General features: G+C 42.7%; 1 non-coding gene across 1 annotated transcript; it reads right to left on the bottom strand.

Annotated features, from left to right (window-relative positions):
- Positions 1 to 21,071: 21,071 nt before the first annotated feature.
- trnas-cga (transfer RNA serine (anticodon CGA)) lies at positions 21,072 to 21,153 on the bottom strand. The gene has a single exon. It is a non-coding gene; the product is annotated as a tRNA-Ser (tRNA).
- Between the last annotated feature and the right edge of the window lie 2,060 nt (positions 21,154 to 23,213).

Below are 23,213 nucleotides of genomic sequence, written 5' to 3'. Positions count from 1 at the left end.
TAGAGTCAAAATTATTCATTGAAAGAAAAATCACACTTGGAAATTTGATTGATCTCTTTGCGAACATGACCAGCAGAGGTAATCAAGGGAGCTATTGATCTGAGTATTCTTGGACATGAAACAAACAAATGTTAATGGCATATTCATTTCTTTTTCTGGCGAAGGAACCGATCTCTCCAGATGCTCACAATGACAGAGATTTTTCCCAATTAAAGATGGCAAATAAGTCCCATCTCACGCTGACACCATCTTGAGCGCTGATGTTTCACAATGCCACAGAGTCAGGGTCAATTCCCGCCTCAAGCAACTGAATGTGTGGAGTTTGCACATTCTCCCCGTGGCTGCGTGCTCTTGCTCTGGTTTTGTCCCACAGTCCAAAAATGTACCGGTTAGTTGAAATGGCGGTGCTAAATTGACGGGGTTAAAGGAGAGGAATGCATTTGGGCTCGGGCGGGTCGGTGTGGAGTTGCTGGGCCGAAGGGCCTGTTTGCACATTGTAAGTATTCTAATCTACAGTAGTCAATGACCAAGGTACGGTGCACGTTGTTCGATGGGGCATATATAACTTTTCGATTGTTTTTATTCAAAGTTTCTTTACAATTCAAACGGGAGAGGAAGAAGGGAAATGAATGTCTCCTTTAATTCTTGCCTTCTTTTATCATTCACAGGCGGTATTTTTTCCTGTACGTTTTATTTTACACTGTGGTTACTGTTAGTGTTCTTGTAATCTCCACCGGCTGGTTTCCTCTTTCCTCAATGTCCCTCATCTCTATCCAAACACACTTTCCAACCTTATCTCCTGAATCAAAGTAATCTGTAACCATTGCATAATTGTCACGGAAACTGGGCTTTTCACACGCCAGTGTATGTCATTTCCCAATATTAATTGATCGTTTACCGTGTTGCAGTTGCGCACGAGAGGAGGTAAACAAAATAGAGGCCGGTGGTCCTGGGATTCAAACGAACGTAATTGCAGCTAAAACGCAGATTACTGCACACAATGCGATCACGGAAGCATGCACCGAACCGTCAGGAAGCACACAATAAGAACAATGCTGGAGGTCATGTCAGGAACAGGACTAGTAACACAACAGAAATACATCTCTTGGGTACTATTTTGGACGTATTTCTCAATGAGCTATCGTGTTTTACATATGTTCCATCGGGAGGTACCTCACACAAGGAAGTAATCAGTGCTGCAGACGGTCATATAATCCGAGTTCCAAGTCCTGGAGTCAGAGACACTCAGTGCCCTGTGTGCACCTACAAGGAACAACTGTGCATGGGGTTTACACGGTAACTGAACTGCATGAATGCAGCTCGATGGTCGTCTCTCTGCTTCTCCTCTATAGTTTTCTGTGCAGTCCCTGCGTCCAATCTTGTCAACTACGTTTGTCCGGCACAAGATGGGCATTGGTCACTTGTCTCTGAGAGAGGCTGTTGGTTTATGTGTTGTCATACTTCCGAGTGTAAGAAGGAAGCTGGCTGTCAGTTCCCAGAAACTTACTTTAATAAATGGAAGCGTGCTTTTTAACTTGCCGCGTGGCATATCCTCGTTGCGAAGTACGTGCACTGCGAATCACGTTGCGGGACTATCCAATTTTGGCAAAGAAGTAAATGGTAGCAATACGGACAAATGGCAAGAACTACAAATTCGATTAGAGCAACACAAGGTTAATCTGACAGGACAAACAGAAGGCAGCCAGAAGATTTCTAGGTGTAGGGCAATCACCCAAGGTATGAAAGTCTGTGCATCAGTAGAATCTGGGACCAAAGTTGTCTATGTTGGTTATTCATATTCCAGACGTTGTTCCCCGTTTACTCTGAAAGTGAATAGACATAGTTATTTCACCGTTATTTCGAAAGAAGATCCTGCATTGCATCTTGTCAACGTTTTTTGATGCTGTGGCGAAAAGGTGGGCAATCGCGATGTGAAATGTTGCTATACTTTCATTTCCTTCATTACTGTCCTGGTAAGGGAGAAAGGTGATTGGCTCTCTCGATCAGATGGGGGCACCGGCGCATTGATGGCTTAATTTAATCACGGATATAATTGGAAATGTTCACTTGTAATGGTTCGTTGTTGTGTTTTGTTTTATGATACTGAAGCACCTTCTGGGACTTGGCAATACACTAAATCTCCAGTAGGTTTGGAATTGCCTCGCTGTTATTTGTGCGAGCAGTTCATGTCAGAGACGACTCACAGTGCCTCACAGACAGCACTTAAGCTTCGGTGTTTCTGATCATGATACTGACTTTTCAGTTTTGAGTCCGTTCCACGATAAAAGCTGTCAGTTTTTGGATTCGTTGGAGAGCAAAGTGGCTAATGCGATATGTGAGGTAATTTTCTTCAGCCAAAATCTTTGATGGCGAACATGGGAAAGTGTCAAGAAGAATGGTCATTGGCAGCAAATATCCGTAAAACCTTCATCTCTGGATCGGTCGGGCTCATCCACCCTCCAAACAAAATAGCCAAACTCGCTGACTGAGTAACAAACATCATGCGTTTTTGTTGCAATTGATGTATTCAAACTGTTTCCGGTGGCTGGAGCATCTCAGACTTGTCGAGCATGGAAACAAATCCCGTGATCCAACTTGCCCTTGCCGAATAGATAACCTAAATTAATCCATACATATCTGCCAATATTTGTGCCTTATCTCTCCGAGGTCTTCCTGTCTATACACCCATTCAGATGCCTTTGAAATGTTGTGAGTGCACCAGACTCTACCACTAAATGTGGCGATTCATTCCACACACACAAAAGTTCTGTGTGAAAAGACATGTGTCCCTCACATCCCTTTTAAATCTTTCCTTTCTCACATTAAACATTTACTATTTAGAAATGAACTCGCGTGTCTTGTGAAGAAGTGCTCCCTGACTATTTACTCTGTCTGTCTTCCTCATGATTTTATAAACTTCTGTGAGGCCATCTCTAAGCCCTGAAGTTCCTTGGAATCTGACGAAGCCTATTCAGTTTCGTTCTCATGTCCAAGCACGGCAAACCTTGAAAATCCTTGTAAAGGTTTTCTAAACTTACACTTGCAAGAAGTGTGTCCAGCTGCAGCACTTGTTTGACCGCGTGGCCACTCTGGAGCTGTGGGTGGCATCACTGTGAAGTGTCATCAAGTCTGGAGAGTTATATTGCCTCCCAGGTGCTCAGGCTAGGGATGTCGCCCATTGGCTGAAGAGCATTCGAAAAGGGGATCGTGAACAGCCAGTTGTCTTGGTGCATACAGGCACCAAGGAAAAAAAAACGAGATGAGGACGTGCAGGGAGAATTCAAGGAGCTAGGAGAGAAATTAAAGAGGAGGACCTCAAAGGTAGTAATCTCAGAATTACTGCCGGTGCCATGTGACTGCCAGCGTAGAAATGAATAAAAAAATGGCACGGTGAACACGTGAGTTGAGGAATGGTGCTGCAGGGCGGGTTTCAGATTTGTTGGATTTTGTGACCAGTTCTGGGGAATGTGGGACTATAAGAAAATTGACGATCTACATCTGAACCAGACGGGAACGTATGTCCTTTCGGGAGTTTTTGCTACTGCTGTTTGGGAGGTTTTATACTAATGTGGCAGGGGGCTGGGAACCACAAGAGTAAACAAGTCGGCAGTGAGGTGGAAACTGGAAACGCTAAGAATCTGGAAGATAGCATTAATAATGGGAAGAGTAGGCAGAGAGCAGATGAATGCAAAAGAACTGGTGTCGTGAAATGCATCTACTTTAATGCATGGAGTATAGACAGATGAACTTAGGGCTTAGATTGGTGCCTAGGAATATGACGTAATTGCGATCACAGAGATTTAGTTGAAGGAAGGGCATGGTTGGCAACCAAATGTTCTAGGATATAGACGCTTCAGACGGGACAGGGAGGGAAGTAAAAGCGGAAGGAGTTGCATTGCTGGTCAAGGATGATATCATGGCTGTGCGAAAGGAGGACACCATGTAGGGCTTGTGTCGTGAGATGGAGCAGTGAAATAAGAAGGGTGAGGTTAGATTTTGGGGGCTGTATTACAGTGAGCGTGAGGTGTAAGAAAAAATAGGTAAACAGATCATGGAAAGACGTAAGGCAATAATTTAGTGTTGATTGGAGATTTCCGTTTTCCCAACATTGATCCGGATACTCTTAGCGTCAGAGGTCTGGATGGGATACCATTTGTAAGAAGCCTCCAGGTGAGTTTTCTGGAGCGGTATATCAATAGTCCGACGAGGGAATATGTCATATTGGAACTGATATTGGGAATAAACCAGGGCTGGCGATAGCAGTTGCCGTGGGTGATTTCTTTGGGAAGTGTCCAATATTCTGTAAGCGTTAGAATACTCATTGACAAAGATGAGAGTTGTCCTGAGGAAAGAGTACTAAACTGGGCCAAAGCTAATTATATCAAAATTATGCAGGAGGTCGGAAATGTGGATTGGACACAGCTATTTGTAGGAAAGTCCACAGTTCATATGTGTCAGGCTTTCAAAGCTAGTTTAAATATAGTGCAGGATAGGCATGTGCCGCTGAAGGCAAAGGATTTGAAAGGCAATATTCGTGAACTGTTGATGACAGGACAATTGTACGACTCGTCAAGAGGAAAAGGGAAGCATACATAACGCCTCGGCAGCTAACAACATAATGGTCCCTGGAGGAACATGAGAAGAGTAGGACAAGTATTAAACGAGGATTCAAGGGGGTTAAAAGGGGTCATGAAACAACTTCACGCTAGCACAATTAAGGAGAATCCTAAAGCCTTTTATTCATATATAAAAAGCAAGCGGGTAACCAGAGAAAGGATTGGTCCACTAAAGGAAAATTAAGGAAGGCTGTATGTCGAATCTGAGAGAGTTAATATGGTTCTGAATGATTATTTTGCATCAGTGCTCACTGAGGAGAGGAACATGATGAATGTTGAGTCTAGAGTAAGACATTTGATTAGTCTGGATCATGTTGACAAACGTAGGGAAGCTGTGTTGTGCAGTCTAGGAGTAATTAATGTGGACAAATCCCAGGAACGGATGGGATCTATTCCTGGTTCCTGAGTGATGTGAGAGAGGAAATAGCTGGGGCCCTGACAGATATCTTCGCGGCTTCCTTCAGCACAGGTAAGGTTCTGGCCGACTGGAACGTTGCTCATAATGTCCCCTGTACAGGAAGGGTAGTAGGGATATTCCAGATAACTACAGAACAATGGGCCTAACATCAGTGTTGGGAAAGTTGCTGGAGAAGGTACTGAGGCATAGGATCTATTCATATTTAGAAAATAATGTGCATATCAGTGAGAGGCATAGAGTTTTTCTGGGAAGTGCCCAAGTTGATAGATGAAGGAAAGGTTGTTGATGTCATTTACATCCACTTCAGTAAGGAGTTAGATAAGGCTCCCCATGGTAACCAAATACAGAACGTAAAGTAACATGGTGTGCAGGGTGTTGTAGACAGGTGGATAAAGAACTAGTTGAGCAACGGGAGACAGAGAGTGGCAGTAGAATGGAGTTTCTGGAAATGGAGAAAGATGACCAGTAGTGCTCCACAGGAGTCAGTGTTGTAGCCACTGTTGTTTGTGATATACTTAAATGATCTGGAAGAGAGCACTGTTGCAATGATCAGAAAGTTTGCAGATGACACGAAGATTTCTGGACGAGCAGAAATAATAAGAGACTGTTAAAGAATACAGGAGGATATAGATATACTGGAAAGTTGGGCGGAGAAGTGGCAGCTGGAGTTCAAAACAGATAAATGTGAGGTGACGCATTTCGGTCAGTCTAATTCTAGATGGGGTTATACAATGAACAGAAGAGGTTTGGGGGAAAAAAAGTTGATGGACAGAGAGATCTGTGAGTGCAGGTCCATTATACACTGAAGTTTGCTGCACAGGTGGATAGAGTAGTCAAGCAGGCATATAGTATGCTTGGCTTCATTGGATGGGGTATTGAATAAAATGGCTGGCAAGCCATGTTAAAGTTGAACAATACATTGGTCTGGCCACACTTAGAATACTGTGTAATTTTCTGGTCGCCACATTTCCAAAAGAATGTGGACGCTTTGGAGAGGGCGTGTAAAATGTTTAAGCGGATGTTGCCTCGTATGGAAGGTGCAATCTAGGAAGAGAGGTTGAGTAGGTTAGGTTTGTTTTCATTAGAAAAAAGGAGTTTGAGGGAGACCTTTTTGAGGTTTACAAAATCATGAAAGGGTACAAGACAGGGTAGATAGAGAAAAGTTTTATTTCCCAGGTTGAAGGATTAAATACCGACAGGTCACGCTTTCAAGGTGAGACGTGAAAAGTTTAAGAGGGATACACGCAGCAACTACTTGACACAGCGGGTGGTGGGTGTCTGGAACACGTTCCCAGCAGAGACGGGAGAGGTAATCACGGTAGATACATTTAAGAGGCGTCTGGACTGATGCATGAGTAGGTGGGGAGCAGAGGGATACAGATGCTTAGGAATTGGGTGACAGCTTCAAACAGTAGATTTGGATCAGCTCAGGCATGAATGGATGTAGGACCTGTTCCTTGTCTGTACATTCTTTTTGGTCTTTCTTCTTAAATTACGCCTATTTCATTACAACATTTGTGAAGTCGAAGTGCCTGAAGTGAATCCATGCTGAAACACTAGTCATAACAAATCTGAGTGTTGGCTTTTGTGTGGTAGCGTGGTCGAGCGGTCTAATGTGCTGGATTTTAAGCTTCAGTTTCTACCGAATCGTGGCTTCAAATACCAGCATTGTAAGTGAATAAGTGTGTGAGAGAACTGCGCATGTGTGGGTACCTTTTAATTTGAGTGTTTGCAGCTCCTCTGTATGGTTACTCTCTCGGTGATAAACTTAGCCACTGCACTGTCTCTGAAAACAACGCAAGTTCCTGCTGTCCGACATATCCTCATATCCCGTCGATAACTTTGCTTTTGGATATCTGCGTTGCCAGTTTCTGTATCTCAAATGGTCAGCGCAGTTGGCTGAAATGTTGGTGGTTCGACCCCACCCAGGGAATAAGCCTCAAATATTTCAGCACAAGCATTTACCCCGACCATGTATTCACATTATAACCGGGAAATCTCATCCATGATTCACCCCAAGTCCGCAGGGAGCGAGACGGTTACACGCAGCAGAATACGACATCACTTTCTCCAAGCTCCCGATGCAAACAGAAAGCGGCCACTGCAGCTTCAATCAGCGGCTTTCTGCCAAGCCATGGGAAACAACTCGTGGAAACTGCTCTCTTAGTAACAGCTCTTTCCGTTTGAAAGGAGCAAAACTTTCATTTTAAATTGGAAAGGGCTTCAGGACATTTGAATGTTGCTCCAGTTCTTCGAACGTGTTATAAATAAAACTCCTGACTTGAAAATAAGAAGTGGTAAAGGTTTTCGGTAGAAAGAACAAAGAAAGTGTTGATTCAGACGACTCTGTCTCGTCAGCAGATGGGTATTGCCCAAAACTGTAAACGGAAATCATTGGGTTTCCTTAGGTAACTTCCCGACTGATTTACTGTCTGCCAGAGAGATTGGAAATCACATCAGCGACATAAAGGTGAGGGTAAAAATATGAAGATATTAAGGTTGAAGCTTACATTCCGGGATAAGTGCAGAAGAGATTGTAATGCTTTGAAGGAATAACTGAAGTGGAAGGTGTGAATGATATTTTTGTGATTAGGAGGAATGAACTGGATCCTAACAAATTGCTGATGAATTATGCTCGCAATGTAATAGCAAACTAATCCACAGCGCACCGTGCTTGGTTAGCTCAGTCGGTGCAATGTGAGATGCTTAATCTGAGGGTGGTGGACGCAAGCCTCACAATGGGCGCTTTCACTGCTTAATACAATTCCGGCTCTTCATTCCACATGCAGTATTCTTGCTGCTTTCATTGACACATCTGTCCGCCTGCTTTTGATCACACGTCGGTTTCTGAGTGAACACAGTTTCCATTTTACTGGTGGCGCCAGAGACAACTTTATCAGTGCAGCCGAAAATACAATGAATGGTGTCCGTTTGAAAATGTGAGGTTCCAAACCAACCGTGCACCACCCAAAGTGTTCAAAGGCATGGAAAGCGAATGGCCACTTGCGAGGGGTCTGACAGAGACGGATCAATGTTACATGGGCCCTGAACCAATTTTAAGTGATTCAGATTATTCTGATGGAAACCGACGGGTACTCTCCCTCAACGTTTTGCAATTGTTCTTCTTGTGTTTAACGTAATGAACTGTATATTGTCAGTAACGAGAGTGGAGGTGCGGCAGGATCGTGAGCTTTCAGTGTGGGACATAGACACAGTAAGTCAAATATCCCCAGAGCACGGGAGAGCTGTTTGGTCCGGGATCACTGCCATCTTCTGTTTCTAAACCAACAAATAAAATTACTGGAAACTCTCAGCAGGCCTGGTAGCATCTTGGAAGTATAAATCGATTTAAGACTTCGGGACTAGTGGCACTTCTTTTCCATGTCCATCTCCACCTGCTTTTGCACACTTTTCATTTTTATTGAATGTCTCCTGACTTCCAACTTTATATTCAGCTTCTCTTTTATTACTTCCTCTCCAACCATTTTCCCAGTCTCCAATTTTGTATCAGACCTGTTCCATCTTTCACATTGCCCAGGACTTTGAACTGAACAAATAACTCTGTTTCTATTTCCTTAGCTAGCAGATGGCCAGTGAGTGGAAGGCAGTGTTGTTCCGAAAACTCATCCATGGTTCTCCCCGAGTCCACAGGGAGCAAAACGGTTACACGCAGCAGAATACGACACCATGCTCTCCAATTCCCACGATGTAACTGAAAGCGGCCACTGCAGCTTCAATCAGGGCTTCCTGCCAAACCCTGGGACTCAGCTCGTGGAAACTCCTTTCTCATTAACTGCTCTTCCCGTGGGAAAGGAACAAAACTTCCATTTTAAATTGGAAACGGCTTCAGGAGATTGGAAGGTTGTTCCTGTTCTTGGAACGTTTTATAAACAAAACTCCTGTGTTGAAAATAAGAAGTGGTAAACGTTTTAGGCGGGAAGAACAAAGAAAATGTTGATTGAGAGGACTCTGTCTCGTCAGCAGATGGGAAATTCCCAATACTGTGAACAGAAATGATTGGGTTTCCAAAGGTAATTTTCCGACTGATTTACTGTCTGCCAGAGTGACTGGAAATCACTTCGTATGAAAATATTCGGGTTGAATCTTTAATGCTGGGACAAGTTTTAAATAGATTGTAATGTTTTGAAGAAATAACAGAAATGAAAGATGTGAATTATGTTCTTTGTGATTGGGAGGAATGAGCTGGATCTTTGTAAATTGCTGTGCCAGGTGAATTGTGCTCAGAATGAAATAGCAAACTAATTCGTCGTGTGCCAAGCATGGATATCTCAGTTCGATGAATTGTGAGGTGTTTAATCAGAGAGCAGTGCGTCCAAGCCCCATAATAGTCGTTTTCACTGTTTAATAGAGTCCCAGCTCTTCGTTCCACATGTAGAATTGCAAACCAACGCTGGTGGAGCATTCTTGTTGCTTTCGTTGACACATATGTCCTCCTGCTTTGATCACATGTCGGTTTCTGAGTGAAAACAGTGTGTACTTTACTGGAACCACCAGAGACAACTTTATCAGTGCAGCTGTAAATACTATGAATGATGTCAATTTCCAAACGTGAGATTCCACGACATCCGTGCACCAACCAAAGTGTTCAAAGGCACAGAACGCGAAAGGCCATTTGTTAGTGGTCTGACAGAGACGGCGTAATGTCTCATGGGTCCTGAACAACAATTAACTGATTCAGAATGTGCTGATGGAACGGAACGGAGCTCTCCCTGAACGTTTTGCAATTGTTCTTGTTGTATGCTCATGTACGTTTATGTAATGAACAGTTTATTGCCAGTAACGAGGGTGGGGGTGGCGAAGGATTCTGAGGCTTCAGTGTGGGACAAACGTGATCTGATCGAACGGGTAAGTCAAATATTCCTAGAACATGGGAGAGCTGATTGGTCCAGGATCACTCCCATCTTCTGTTTCAGAATCAACAAATGAAATTGCTGGAAACTCTCAGCAGGTCCGGTCGCATCTTTGTTTGAAAACAGAATGAGATTTCGGGACTGATAAACTTCTTTTTCCATCTCCATGTCCCTCTGCCTTTCTACAACCTTCCTTTTAATTGAATTTGTCCTGATTTCAAACTTTATATTCAGCTTCACATTTATTGCTTCCTCTCCAAACAATTTCCCAGTCTCTAAAATTGTATCATGCTTGTTCTATCTCTCACTTTGCCCAGGACTTCCAACTGAACAAATAAATCTGTTTCTATTTCCTTAGATACCAGATGGTCAGAGATTGGAAGACATAGGAGGACGGTTAGCACTTTCAGAATATCCAGTCAGCTCCGCCATTCGATCTTGGCTAATATCGTTCTTAACCCCATTCTCCAGTCCTCTCCCTGAACACTTACTCCCCAGTTTTAGGATCCAGCCTTTTTCCTAGAGTGGGTCCTAATCCGTCCCAAAACCCTCCACATTTGTTGACAGCTGTTACACCGTGTCTACGTGTAATCAATCTCAGTTTCAGTGATTCTCGGCAAACACGAACTGTTCTGAACAGCTCGATCGGGTCTCTGGCCCCACTGTGATCCTGTGGTGGAGCAGTAATCATCTTCATCTCCTACGGAAAGGATCCACGCTTCAAAAAAAAATGGACAGAAAGAAAGATAGGCTTGTGTGTTAAGATATGTGGAGGTAATTGCTTTCTGACCGGGTCAGTAAACCTTACTCTGTATATTCCCGCACATTCTAGCTGTTGTGGTGAAAGGGAATATCAGTCCAATTAATTGCCATCTACGCTTTTATTCGATATGTATTCTTCCTTGTTCTGAATATGCAGGAATGTTTCCAGCACTGATGGTCACCATTTCTAAGAGTGCATGCCGCGAGCCCTGATATTTTCTGGAGAGTAGCCGTATCAGTTTGTGCGAAAATGTCCCAGTACAAAGCTTAGAAGAAACATTGTTGTTCCCTCTTTACGGATGACAGTCTTTCATATCATGATCGATGGGGCTTTATTGCATACTCATCAGCAAGCCTTGTTTTGAATTTATTCACCCAATACGACTGTAGCGGTGGAAAGAATATAACTCTGAATACCTGCTGCGTGAATTTCATTTTCAAATTTCTATTCGCAGTGGTCCTTCATATGTGGCGATGTTTATATCACTTCTGGCCATCCTGTTTAAGAGTGCAGTTACATATGTTCCTCTGTCTTGGCGCTGCAGGGAAAATTGTCTGCGCCTTTTCAGCCAATATTTCCTGGATATTTCAAAATGGTATTCTTTATTTTTTCATTCATGTCCACTTTAAGGACACAGTTACTGGGTACTGATCCTTTCTGTAACAACAGTACCGCATTTACTTTACATGCAAAGGTGTCCCGTATCTGAAACAAGGAGAGCATTCATTTCCTTCGATCACAGGATACACTGGATTCATGATGTTAGTCTCTGTCAAATGCATCCGAAAATGTGCTCTGAAAGCTTCATTTGAACGCTGTCTGGCGTTTCTCAACGTGTGTCAACCAAAACCAGAAATCCTCAATCATAGTTTGGAGCAGTTCACATATTCGAGTTTCGAAGCAGCAGACACGGATGCAGTTCATTCAGAATGAAAAGATTTACAGGCACAGATGAACTATCGACTCTTGTTCTCATACTGTTACTAATATTACCGTGTGGCCTGAAGTCTAAGCCATGTTGTAACTGAAAATGAGGAAATCACAGACAGGCTGCCGAATGACAGTATGTATTTTGTTTTCTTGTTCTCACAGAGTTCCAGGAAAGTATGACAGCTAGGGAGAGGAATGCAAGTCACGTGCAGCTCTAGTGAAACACCTTTTGTCTGATTCAGTCATCAACAAGAAACGTGAATGTGACTAAAGCGGGAAACCTTTTCACAATCGAACAAAGCACAATCACGAACAGTGACCACCTCTTTGACATCTCAGATCGCCTTTTACCTTCCCTGAATATGTCTAGGAACTAATTGTTGCACACCTCAAAGTGAGAACTGTTTGATTTACCGACAATAAATGAGTCACATGTCCTTGATTCCCACATAGGTTTCTAACTCAGCTTGCAGCCAGGTGGCAGTTGCTCATGGCTCTGCTGGGTAATGCACTATTATGGAGAAATAAAATGAAAGTTGAAACTCTTATTGGCTCTGGGTTTCGAATACTCTTGCTACGTGTTCTGCCATTCTCGGATTCCAGTGCTAAACCAGTTTTTCAGTTCATCTGAGCAGCAGGAGAGTCGGCGTTTCTGGCAGGAGCAGAATTCATCATCTCCAGTGATCACTTTATCTGAGGAGAGAGAATGAACAAAGTTTCACACAGCGACTAATCGGAATTGCATTCCGTTTCAGCATGGCAGCAGATATGGGCTAGCAAATTCAAAGCCAGATTTGCTGATGAGAACAACAAGCACGACCACTCAGATAGAGCAATTCCTTCCCATCGGTTTTTTCTGCAGAACTGGTACAGTTGCTGTGAGTATGCTGCAGGGTATAATCAGGTACATGATCTTGGGTTTCCGGTTTTGGCCTGTGTGCTCGCGTGGCTGAGCAAGCTGAGACTCTGATTTCAGATTCCACTCCTCAAGAAGGCTTGTGTTTGCATCCCTGCGCGGCCACGTGTGCTAATGGATTAAGCTGGCAACGTTTTGCAGGGATGGGCTGTGTTAAAGTTGAATAGAAAAAGTAGGCATTTCTTCGAACCCAGCTGTGATGTGGCACAGCAGAAAACAACCAACATGTCAGTGCCCACGCTGGTTTCCCCTTCTGCTGCAGTTGTCACTTTCCCCTCCAGCTCGAAAGACCACCAGCATAATATGTGACTCAAAAACAGGCTGCGCCAATCTTTCATATTCCAGACAATTTGCATTTTTCACAGTTTCTCTGAAAGTGAATGGAGATATTTATTTCCCTGTTGATGTGAAATTAGGTTCTACATTGAATCTGCTCGCAGTTTTCTTTTGTTGTTGCGAAAAGGAGGGAAATTGTGATATGAAACTTGGTTACTTTTCCCTAATTTCCTTAATTTCTGTCCTGATGAGAGAGGCTGGTGATTGGTCCTCTCGATCCGGTGGAGACATCAGCCCAATTGTTAACCTCATCTAATCGAGACTGTAATTGGTAATCTTCACTTTCCATGGTTCATTATTAGTCAGTTCTGATTCATGTTACTTGGGCACTTTCCTGGAAGTATTGGTGCTCTAAGGCGCCAGTACGTTGAAAGCACCATTTGGAATTGCCTCGCTGCAATTTGTGTGAGCAGCTCATGACCCAGACGACTCGCTCTGCCTCACAGACAGCATTCATGAGTCCGTGCGTCTGAAAATATGTTCTCTTTGTCAGTTCTGCTTTTGTTCATGAGTTGTCAGTTTTTGGTTTCGCTGGAGACACACACAGACAAAGACCCACACGCACACATATATTTTGTGTGATGAATTTTTTTGGTACTTTCAGAGTTACATTGCACTTTGGTCAGAAACTACATACATTCATGTAGAACTCTGAGCTCAAAAACTGCATGAAATTATGTAAAACTCTGTTATCTCACTTTTTGGATTGGAATCAATCTAAACATCAGGTCATAGACAGAGAACACAGGGGCTAACACCTTCAACATATTGTCTAGCTATTACCATTGTTAATAGCTAACCCGAGAATGCAATTTTTTAAAAAAGGGTTTTGTGATTTACACATAGAATACAGTGATATTTTCACTTCTTTCAACAGATGAAAGGCTTAACAGACAATCAATTCTTCAACGTACAATTTCAGTTACATCACACTGCAAATTTTTGCTATAAATTCTGTGTTACGATCGAGCCCTCCACAAACACCTAATGAAGGAGCATCGCTCCGAAAGCTAGTGTGCTTCCAATTAAACCTGTTGGACTATAACCTGGTATTGTGTGATTTTTGACTTGGTACACCCCAGTCCAACACCGGCATCTCCGAATCACAATTTATTCCCGACAGCTTGCAAGTGTTCCCTTAGAAACTGCAGCTTTTGGAAACGTATTACTGGGACAAAGTCATTGCTCAATGTGATGGAATGCACCGTCAATCCCTAATTACTCGAGAGATTGAGATTTTCAGTTACTCCGCAGAACTCTGGATGTCCTCAGTAGCGGGGTAGAGGCATGATGCCATGAGGCAAGGATTTAGAAGTAGTGACATTGAAGAAGCAGCGAAATATTTTCGACTGGGAAACGTGAAAACCTTGGAGGGGTAATTGCGGTGATAGCTTTCACTTATATTTGCTGCCATTGTCCTTCCAGACAGATGCTGATCGATCACTGAATTGTTCTGGCAGGATCCGTGTGTGTGTTCTGGGTGCAATCAGGATTTAGTTTTCCTTCGGATAATTCACAAGAAGAGAATTAAATCTTCATTTCCTGACTGGGAATGAAAGCCTGTTCTGGGCAATGCAAACTCAGACCCGTATGCAGGGATGTCCATTGATACTGCAGTAGCCTTTGGGACCTGAACAAACTCTAGTGCCTGCTCCTCACGTCATAATCGTCTTCGTCAGCAGTGTTTCTCTCTCCAAGTTTCCAAGTCGGTTCATATTATCACCCTTGGTTTCAATGTGAAGAAGGCAATGCTGTGATAATCTGATGTTGTTCAGCAGATATATTGCAGCAAGTTAAGTAAAGACTGATGCTAACCCGAGCTCGTTTTGAGCTGCGCTGATGTGTTGGCAGCAAGAAAGGCAACGTTCAACTCGCCTCATTCCGGATGACGGGCCCGAAATGACCAGTGGTTTCTCGCTGAATTAGTTCAGGCTCTGGAATGTAAAAAACTTCAAGTATGAAAGTACAGTGAAAGGAAATGTTTCACAGAGTGGGGCATTCCAAGTGAAACAGTGACGGTGATAATGTTTGCTGATTTTTCACCTTGTGAGTGCTGTTTCTCTGATGTGGACGTTTACATTACCTATAGACAAACTGTCACAGCCAGACCTGGTCTTTGGGTCAGTGACGGAATTGGTAACACGCCTGACATCGAATTAGGGGATTGTCGGTTCGCATTTAAAATCACGAGAATGCACGTGCTAGTCCATTCCTGTTGTCTGTCCGGAATGGAAGGGTTTGGGTTTTCCAATTTACAGTTTCTTTCGTCCAATTCAAATTAGAGCTCAGATCAACGTCTCTCATTGTCTATAGAACTGGCTTTGGTTTAAGCAAAAGCTGCCTTTTGGTGAGTGAACTTGCATGTTGGAGCCAACATCTGAAGTGAAGCACAAGGAGCTGGTCAAATCCTGAGAACTCTGCCACTCTCGGGGAATGTGTCTGTGTGTCTTTTTCTGTGGGAGACACGACGTGGGGAATAACACAGTATGACTATGTCAAATTTCAATCCCATTGTCGTGTCATCTAAGATCAAAGAGAGAACCTCACTGCCATTTGCACTGGAAACATCAGAACACATAAGGTTATGGACCAAAGCTGGAAACTGGGAAGAGAATAGATGAATGTCTTTAAACCAGACTGCACCATGGGCCAAATGGGATTTTCCATTCTGCAAAACTTGAAGATGAGTAGAAACCAATCTGCAGTGAAACTGATCAGAAATGAAATGGAAAATCCATTTCATCGAGAATAAGTGCAAGAGCGTCTGCCTTCATTTCGTGTAATCTCGTAGTTAGGATTTGGAAGTCTAACCGCAATAGTGTTGGTTCTATTCTCGGACAGGGAATGCATGTTTTATTGTGCAAATATATCGTGGTACCAGTATTTCTTACCACTGGTCCGAACCTGGTAATGCTTGGTTTTGTGCCGGTTAATCAAAAATCAAAAAGATACAGGTTTTGGAAATATGAACTATAAACGAGAATTGATAGAGAAACCCGCTACACCTGGCAACATCTGTGGAGAGAAACAGGATTTTTTTCTTAAGATGGACAGGAAGCAGGTTAGTTATAGATTTTTAGATTATACTGTTGGGAAAATGATAATCTTACCTGTCGAATCAAGATATTTATCAAAATCACTGTTGAGCTTACAAATATCGAATTTACAATCTTAAAAGGACTTAATCAGCTGTCATGCTACATTCATTTTCCTGAGCTGGTGGAAGGCTATGTTTTAATGGCTACATTTCCTTTTAGTTTCTGTTATTTAGCAGTCACGCCGAATGGAGAATTGTTTCTTTCAGTGTCTGCCTCAATATGGGTCTTTGTTTTTTTAATATAATTGTCTCTGTATCTTCCTGGGCCTTTTTCACATTCTCCGACTCTCTGTCTGTCCATATCCCTCATTTCCCATTTCTGCTCTTGTAAAGCCTGACATTCAGAGACAGTTTGTGATTCGAATTGCTGAGAGGCTTTCTGACGCCTGGCTGGAGTCGGTCGAAGTAGTCCCACATTCTCTGTATAATGCGTCTGTCACTTCGACCTGAGGCAAGGAGACATTTCTTCCTCAAAATCTAAAGACCCTTTCGAAGTTAAAAATGATTTCCTTATCCAACAGAAAAAGAAAGTAATTACATAATAGATGAAGAAGGAAAACGATGCATTTACTGTTGATGTACAACGAATGAATGGTGACAGCAGAGAATGACGTTGATCATGTCGTGTTGTCAGTGCAATTACAACGACATTTCCCAGGAATGCTGCAGTGTCTCCTGCCTCACCACTTAATTTCCACGAAACTGGGAATGAAGGAATGAGAATAAGAGGATGAGAAGCAGAAGTGCTTGTGGAACTGCGGGAAGAATCTCCAGGTTAATATAGTAGTTAAAAAGAGCAACCTACACTTCTGGATTTAAACCAGGACAATGAAGCTGGAACGCGAAATCAGAATGTACAGCAATTCAAACAGGACACTGAGTTTCTCGATCAGCAACACAATACTTGAGAGAAATAACGAGCTTTAAGTACAATGAGCAGACACCAGTGTGATGGGAGCTGTTTTCACCTGCTAATCCATGGCGCCACGTTAAGAGTCAGATTGCTCGTTCATATGTGCAATGCCTGAACCACTTGATCACAGGAATTCGAATACGCATTTTCTGTATTAATGTTGCTCACTATGAATGGCAATAAAACTCTTCTTATGCAAAAACAGACGTTTCAATGCTGAGCATGCCCCACTAAAAAGACACAGAAAAAGACAGTATCCTCTTGCATTGGCATCAAACAGATATTTTCGTCTGTTTAAACTGACAGAATAAAGAGGATGTGCTCATCTCCTCTCGCGTCCCATTAATCACGTTAATACACACGCAGGGATTTTCAAACCAAGATGAACAGGCTCATTGTTGTGAATTGACAGCAGTGGTGTCTGAGTCATTTCGAACAGTGAGCAATAAATGCTGAACCAATAGCACTGACACTGAGCCTTGCACCATCAGCTCCACACTCACATCTTGTGTTATGTCTCCGAGGCATCAGTGCATTTGATTTTAATTATTCTACCCTGCACCTCTCCTCAAGTTATTCCCGACTGCTTGCAGTGTCGAATTAGAACATGCAATTATTAGAAATGCATTTCTGGGACACAGTTGTCTTTCAATGAGATAAGATTCACTGCCCATCCCTAATTATCCCAAAGATGTAGGGGAAGAGTAGACTGACGCCACTCTGTCAATGTTACTCATCCAGGGAAGAGCAGACTGACCCAACACTTTATATGTAACTCCCCCAGCAAATGGCAGACTGACACCACTCAGAGAAGAGCAGGCTGTACCCATTCTGTCTCTGTCACTCATCCAGGAAAGAGCAGGCTGATCTGATTCTGTCAATGAAACACAAGCAGGGAGACGAGCCTGACCCCACTCTGTCAAAGTAACTCACTCAGAGAAGAGAAGACTTATTCCATTCTGTCTGTGTGAATCATCCAGCGAAGACAGTAATGAAACCATCCTTGCTGTTAAACTCAGACAGAGAAGAGCAGACTCTCACGATTCTGAGAAAGTAACACGCCCGTGGAGGAGCAGACTGACACCACTCTCTTAACGTAGCTCACCCAGGGAAGAACAGACTGAGTGCACTCTGTTATATTACTCACTAAGAAAGGGGCAGACTGACCCCATTCTGTAAATATGACTCTCCCAGGGAAGAGCAGATGAAGTCCAATCTGTCAATGTGACTCAACCAGGGAATAGCACTCTGACCTCACGCGATCACTTTAACACAACTAGGAAATTGCAGACTGACGCCACTCTGTCAATGCAACTCACCCAGGGAAGAGCAGACTGATCCCGCACTGTCCAAATAACTCACTCAGTGAAAAGCAGACTGACGCCACTCTGTCAATGTAACTCGCACAGGAAAGAGTAGACTGATGCCACTCTGTCAATGTAACTCACTGAGGGAAGAGCAAACTGACGCCACTCTGTCAGTGTTACTCACCGAGGGAAAGGCAGACTGACACCACACTCTCAGTGTAACTCAGCAGACTGATCCCACATGGTCAATATAAGTCATTCACTGAAGAGCAGTCTGACCCCAGTCTATAAATGTAATTCACTCAGGGAAGAGTAGACTGATCCCATTCTCTCTATGGCACTCACCCAATGAATGAACACTAACCCCACTCTACCAATTAACTCGCCAGAGAAGAGCAGACGAAAGCCTGACTGTCAACATAAATTATCGAGGGAAGAGAATACTGACCCCGCTCTTTCTGTTTCACTCAGGCAAGGAAGAGCAGACTGTCACCACTCTGTGAAAGAAATTCGCCCAGGGAAGGGCAGACTGACCCTACTGTATCTGCGTGACTGACACAGGTAAGAGCAATTAATCCAACTCTGTCAATGTCTCTCCCTCAGGGAAGAATACCCTGACCCCTCTCTGTCCATGTAGCTCACCCAGGAATCAGCAGACTATCCCCACTCTGTCTATTTAAGTTCACAAAAATCCTCTGAAGTACGTCCTATCCAGACACTGTCCACATCACTGTCTCTGTAACCGTGTGCGTTCAATGGCAAATCCAAATAACCTGCAAATGTTTAGAATGTAGCAGCAAACCAGAGCTACCACACAGTAATTGGGCGAATGTGCAAACTTCCATCAGGCAGACACCTAAGCCTGGAATGGAAAACAAATCCGACAGCAGTCGTGATTATAAAATGGCAGAACAGAAACCCAGCAAAAAGAATTGCGTCCCTGTGTGTTGCAATGATTCTGAGTATTAATTAAGCCCCCCTCACTGTAGTTAATTTCCATTTTCATCACTGCCAACCTTCTTCAAAGCAAAGCACGCACTTGCTTTTTTCAGACTTCCAATATCCCGCTTTCATCCCGCTTTTTACCTAATCATATTTCTGACTTTACAAACTACATCACAACAGGTTGACAACTGCAGAATGAGCTTTGTTCCGTTCTCCACTGATGTTGAGAGTAGGAATACAGCACATTCGAGTAGGACTTGATGCGCTTGCGGGTGGTGTATTCGCGGCATTATGGCTTCTTTTTTTTCATTTTCGGTCTACTATTTCGAGTTCATTGCGCAGACCTCTGAAGAAGACTTTTTGGAGTCGAAATGGTAACTGTGATATCTCTCGGAAGACAGACGTAGCTTTATTTCTGTTCTCTTATAAATTGATCTTCTTCTGATCTTTGCAAGTGAAATAGGGTGCCTTGCTATTGCTCGGTTTTAGTTTCAAAATCAAGAGAAACATGAAGAAGACAATATCAAAGAACACAAAGTACTGAGTTGTTAAGATAATTTTTGCAGCAAAGGTGGACATGAAGGTCAAATTAAGATAACGGTTCAAGAACATTTAGTCCGGAACTGGTATGTGACTTTAGTTCCAAATATTTGTTTTCGTTGTTCCAGTACATCTTTGTTGAACCCAGAAAACATTGATTGTTTTCTGTATTCATTTTGTTTCGCGATATCTGTCTTCTGGTCGATCAGGGACAACTTGAATTTGCGTCTGCATTGAATAAGATTTCGCTCTTTCTTTTGAGAAGCAAACCTGTGCATTATGTACCAATTATCATGCTGATGGCTAAGAAATTCAAAATGAATTACGGTTTATGAATCGTGAGCCAGAATGAAGTGATCCACTGGCGAGCAGATGTTACCACGCCCTATTCCAACATCGGGCCTGAACGGTCCATTGGCAGAGTCTGCAGAAAGGAAATGTCTAAGTGAACTAGTCCTTTGTTCAGTTAGATTTGATACCAATGGTAGTGCTGTTTCGGGGCAGAAATGTGTCAACATCTCTGACGTTAGAGTCAAAATTTAAGTCACATCTACTCTTTGGAGTGTCTTCACATATCGGAACATGCTGACATGAAAACATCTAGCTCTGATAGCAAAGGTTTTTACATTAAAGTGGGAGTATGTTTAACTAACCAATTCAGACGGCCAAGATGAATAATTGGCATTTGGTTCTTCAAGCTGAGCTCTCCACACCAACTGCTCCAACGAAGGCCGTGGATAAGATCCCCATCGATTATTTTGGTCAATTTTAGCCTCAACAACAACCTATTGTTCTGAACAATGCTACACCACAAGCAGAGTGCTATGTCTGATTTTCATCGTTAATTTTCAAATTCAGTTCTTATTGCACAGTTTCTTACGAATGTGGACAGCAGAAGACCGTTAACATTCCATTTCTAATATTTCCAGAAAATTCTACTCCACCGATATCGCCTTGCCTTATCACACCTCAAGCCAGGAACCTGGATCAGTCGAGTTCCTTTCCACACATGGAGTTTCTTTTTCGAATTCATTGACTGCTGATATAATAGATTATTGGCCTTGAGAGTCAGCTGTAAATTAAGTTGAACTTTCTCAGCTTGACTTTCAACTGATCCTAAAAAATAATTCCTCACCTGCAGGTAAATGCATTGCATTGCTTCTTGTTTTGCTTAATTCCACCCCCAACCCCCCACTCCCCACTCCCGAACATCCAAATTTCACGATAGTTCGACAAATGTTTTAAAACTGATTCATGTTGGAAGTTGGTGGCTTTTTGCGTCTCGACATATAATTTATTCAATTGGACGTCTTGAAATGACTTCGGATGCTTCACAGTTGAAATTCCACTTTCGATTGAATGCAAAGCTCAAGCTCCACGAAATTCCGCTAAGAGATTAATGACTTTTAAAGGATTCAACGCTGTGAACAGGATTCGAACCTGCGCAGGGAGACCCCATTGGATTTCGAATCCAACGCCTTAACCTCTCGGCCATCACAGCTACAGAAATGTTGCCAATTTTCATAGTAAAAGAACTGAATTCATGAAATACGCAAGTTGTTTGAAGAACAAATTGTCAAGACCCAAAGATTTCGCCAAATCCTTTGCAGAGACCCAGACGAACGTTACCTTAGCAGATTGACAGGCTTTCACCGCAAACGAGATCCTGACACAGCTGAAGTTGTGGGAATGATTCTTCGTCGAATTTTAGAGTCACGGATGTACACCACATGAAGAGAGGATCATTGTCTCACTGCGTCCGATCGACTTTGACTCAATTGCTCATCATCTGGTGCCACAGTTGTTTTTTAATATTCATCAAAATATGGTATTAGAAATATTGATGCTAAGTCCATAAACACTAGCTACATTCGTAAAAACAATCGGAATTAGAAAGAATGCAGAACCAATTTACAGGAATGGATCCAGCAACTAATCCGTAAGTTCTGACATCAGGTAATGAACTTGTGAGCACATGAGAGGAAGATTGACCGAAGATTTGGTACTTGAAATCGTCTTGACGGAATTATTTGCAAGGTTTTTGCGGTTGTTCTAGAGTCATCAAGTCCTTGAACAATACAACACGGAAAGTGGCCCTTCTTTCTAACTTGACCATGGTGGACAGATATCGTAAATTAATAGGCCACATTTGCCAACATTTGGCCCACATCCCTCTAAACCTTGTTACTCATATATCCATCCAGATGCCATTAAATGTTATAGTTGTACCAGTCTCCAACAATTTCTCTGGCAGCTCATTCTGGACACACTTGAAAAAGTTTCCCCTGACGTCCCTTTAAATCCTTACCCACTAATTTTAAACCGATGTTTTCTAAATTTTGACTTCCGCACCAGCAGGAAAACACCTTGATGAGTCAACCTATCCATGTCCCTCATGATTTAATAAATAGCAACGATTTGACTTTATCATAATTGTCAGGAGGGTAATGTGTTGAGATTATTTGTCGAAGGTTTGAAGTAGAAAGTCCGATGTACAGATTTTTAGAATTGCATCTTGGAGAAGTTTTTAATAAGTCATTGAAGTCTAGTAGCAGTTGTAGAAGTCTGTTGTGAAAGCTGCAGAAGGATTTCAGGGCACGAGAACGAAGCATTATTTCCAATGTATTGTGGCTCAGTTCAACCGCACTTGGACTACAGTATGAGGAATTATAATCCTCAATTTAGGAAAGATACTAATGCCATATGAGGAATACCACGAATGGTGATTAGTCTTAATGTCATGGATGAACGTTAGTCCTGTGAATTGAAATTGGGCAAATCCGGTCTTTCTTAAACAGTTTCAACACAAGAGAGGTAATCTCATTGAGAGTTGCAAAATATTTGAAGAGATAAACAGGGTGGTGCAATTAAATTTTGTTCCCTCATTGGTGAATCTAGAAGCAGGAGAAGACAATTTCAAAATGAAGCATTGTGATTTATGACCAGGATGAGAACTATTGATTTTTGTCTTCGCCTTGGGAAGTCTCGCTATTCAGCACTACAATGAGCCTTGGATATTTGGTCTTTGAAAGCATCACTATCAGCCTGTCCCGCCGACACTTACAGCATCACTATAGACCTGACCCCTCACACTTACCGCCTTAATTTCAGCGTGAACCCCTCAAATTTACTGCATCAGTCTCCATCTGGCGCCCTCACATTTACTGCGCCACTTTCACTTCGAGACCCTCATTTTGACTGGGTCACTATCAGCCTGATTGCCAACCACTTACTTTGTCACTATCAGTCACGCCCTTAAACTTCCTATGTTAATATTATCCTGACTCCTTACACTTACTGTGTCACTATCAGCCTGATTCCATCACACTTATTATGTAAGTACCAGACTGACGCCTCACACTTACCGTGTCACTACATCACTGCTTCCTCAAACTTACTATGTCACTATCACCTTGACCCTCTCACATTTACTGTGCCACAATCACACTGACCACCTCACATCTTCAGCTTCACTATGAGCTTCAATACTCACACTTACAGCGTTACTACCAGCCTGACTCACTCACACTTATCACCTGACAATCAGCATTATTCTCTCAA

This window comes from Chiloscyllium punctatum, chromosome 12 (assembly GCF_047496795.1).
Source record: "Chiloscyllium punctatum isolate Juve2018m chromosome 12, sChiPun1.3, whole genome shotgun sequence".
Classification (NCBI taxonomy): domain Eukaryota; kingdom Metazoa; phylum Chordata; class Chondrichthyes; order Orectolobiformes; family Hemiscylliidae; genus Chiloscyllium; species Chiloscyllium punctatum.
The sequence above is the reverse complement of the archived record's forward strand: the minus strand, read 5'-3'. Positions and strand labels throughout refer to the sequence as shown.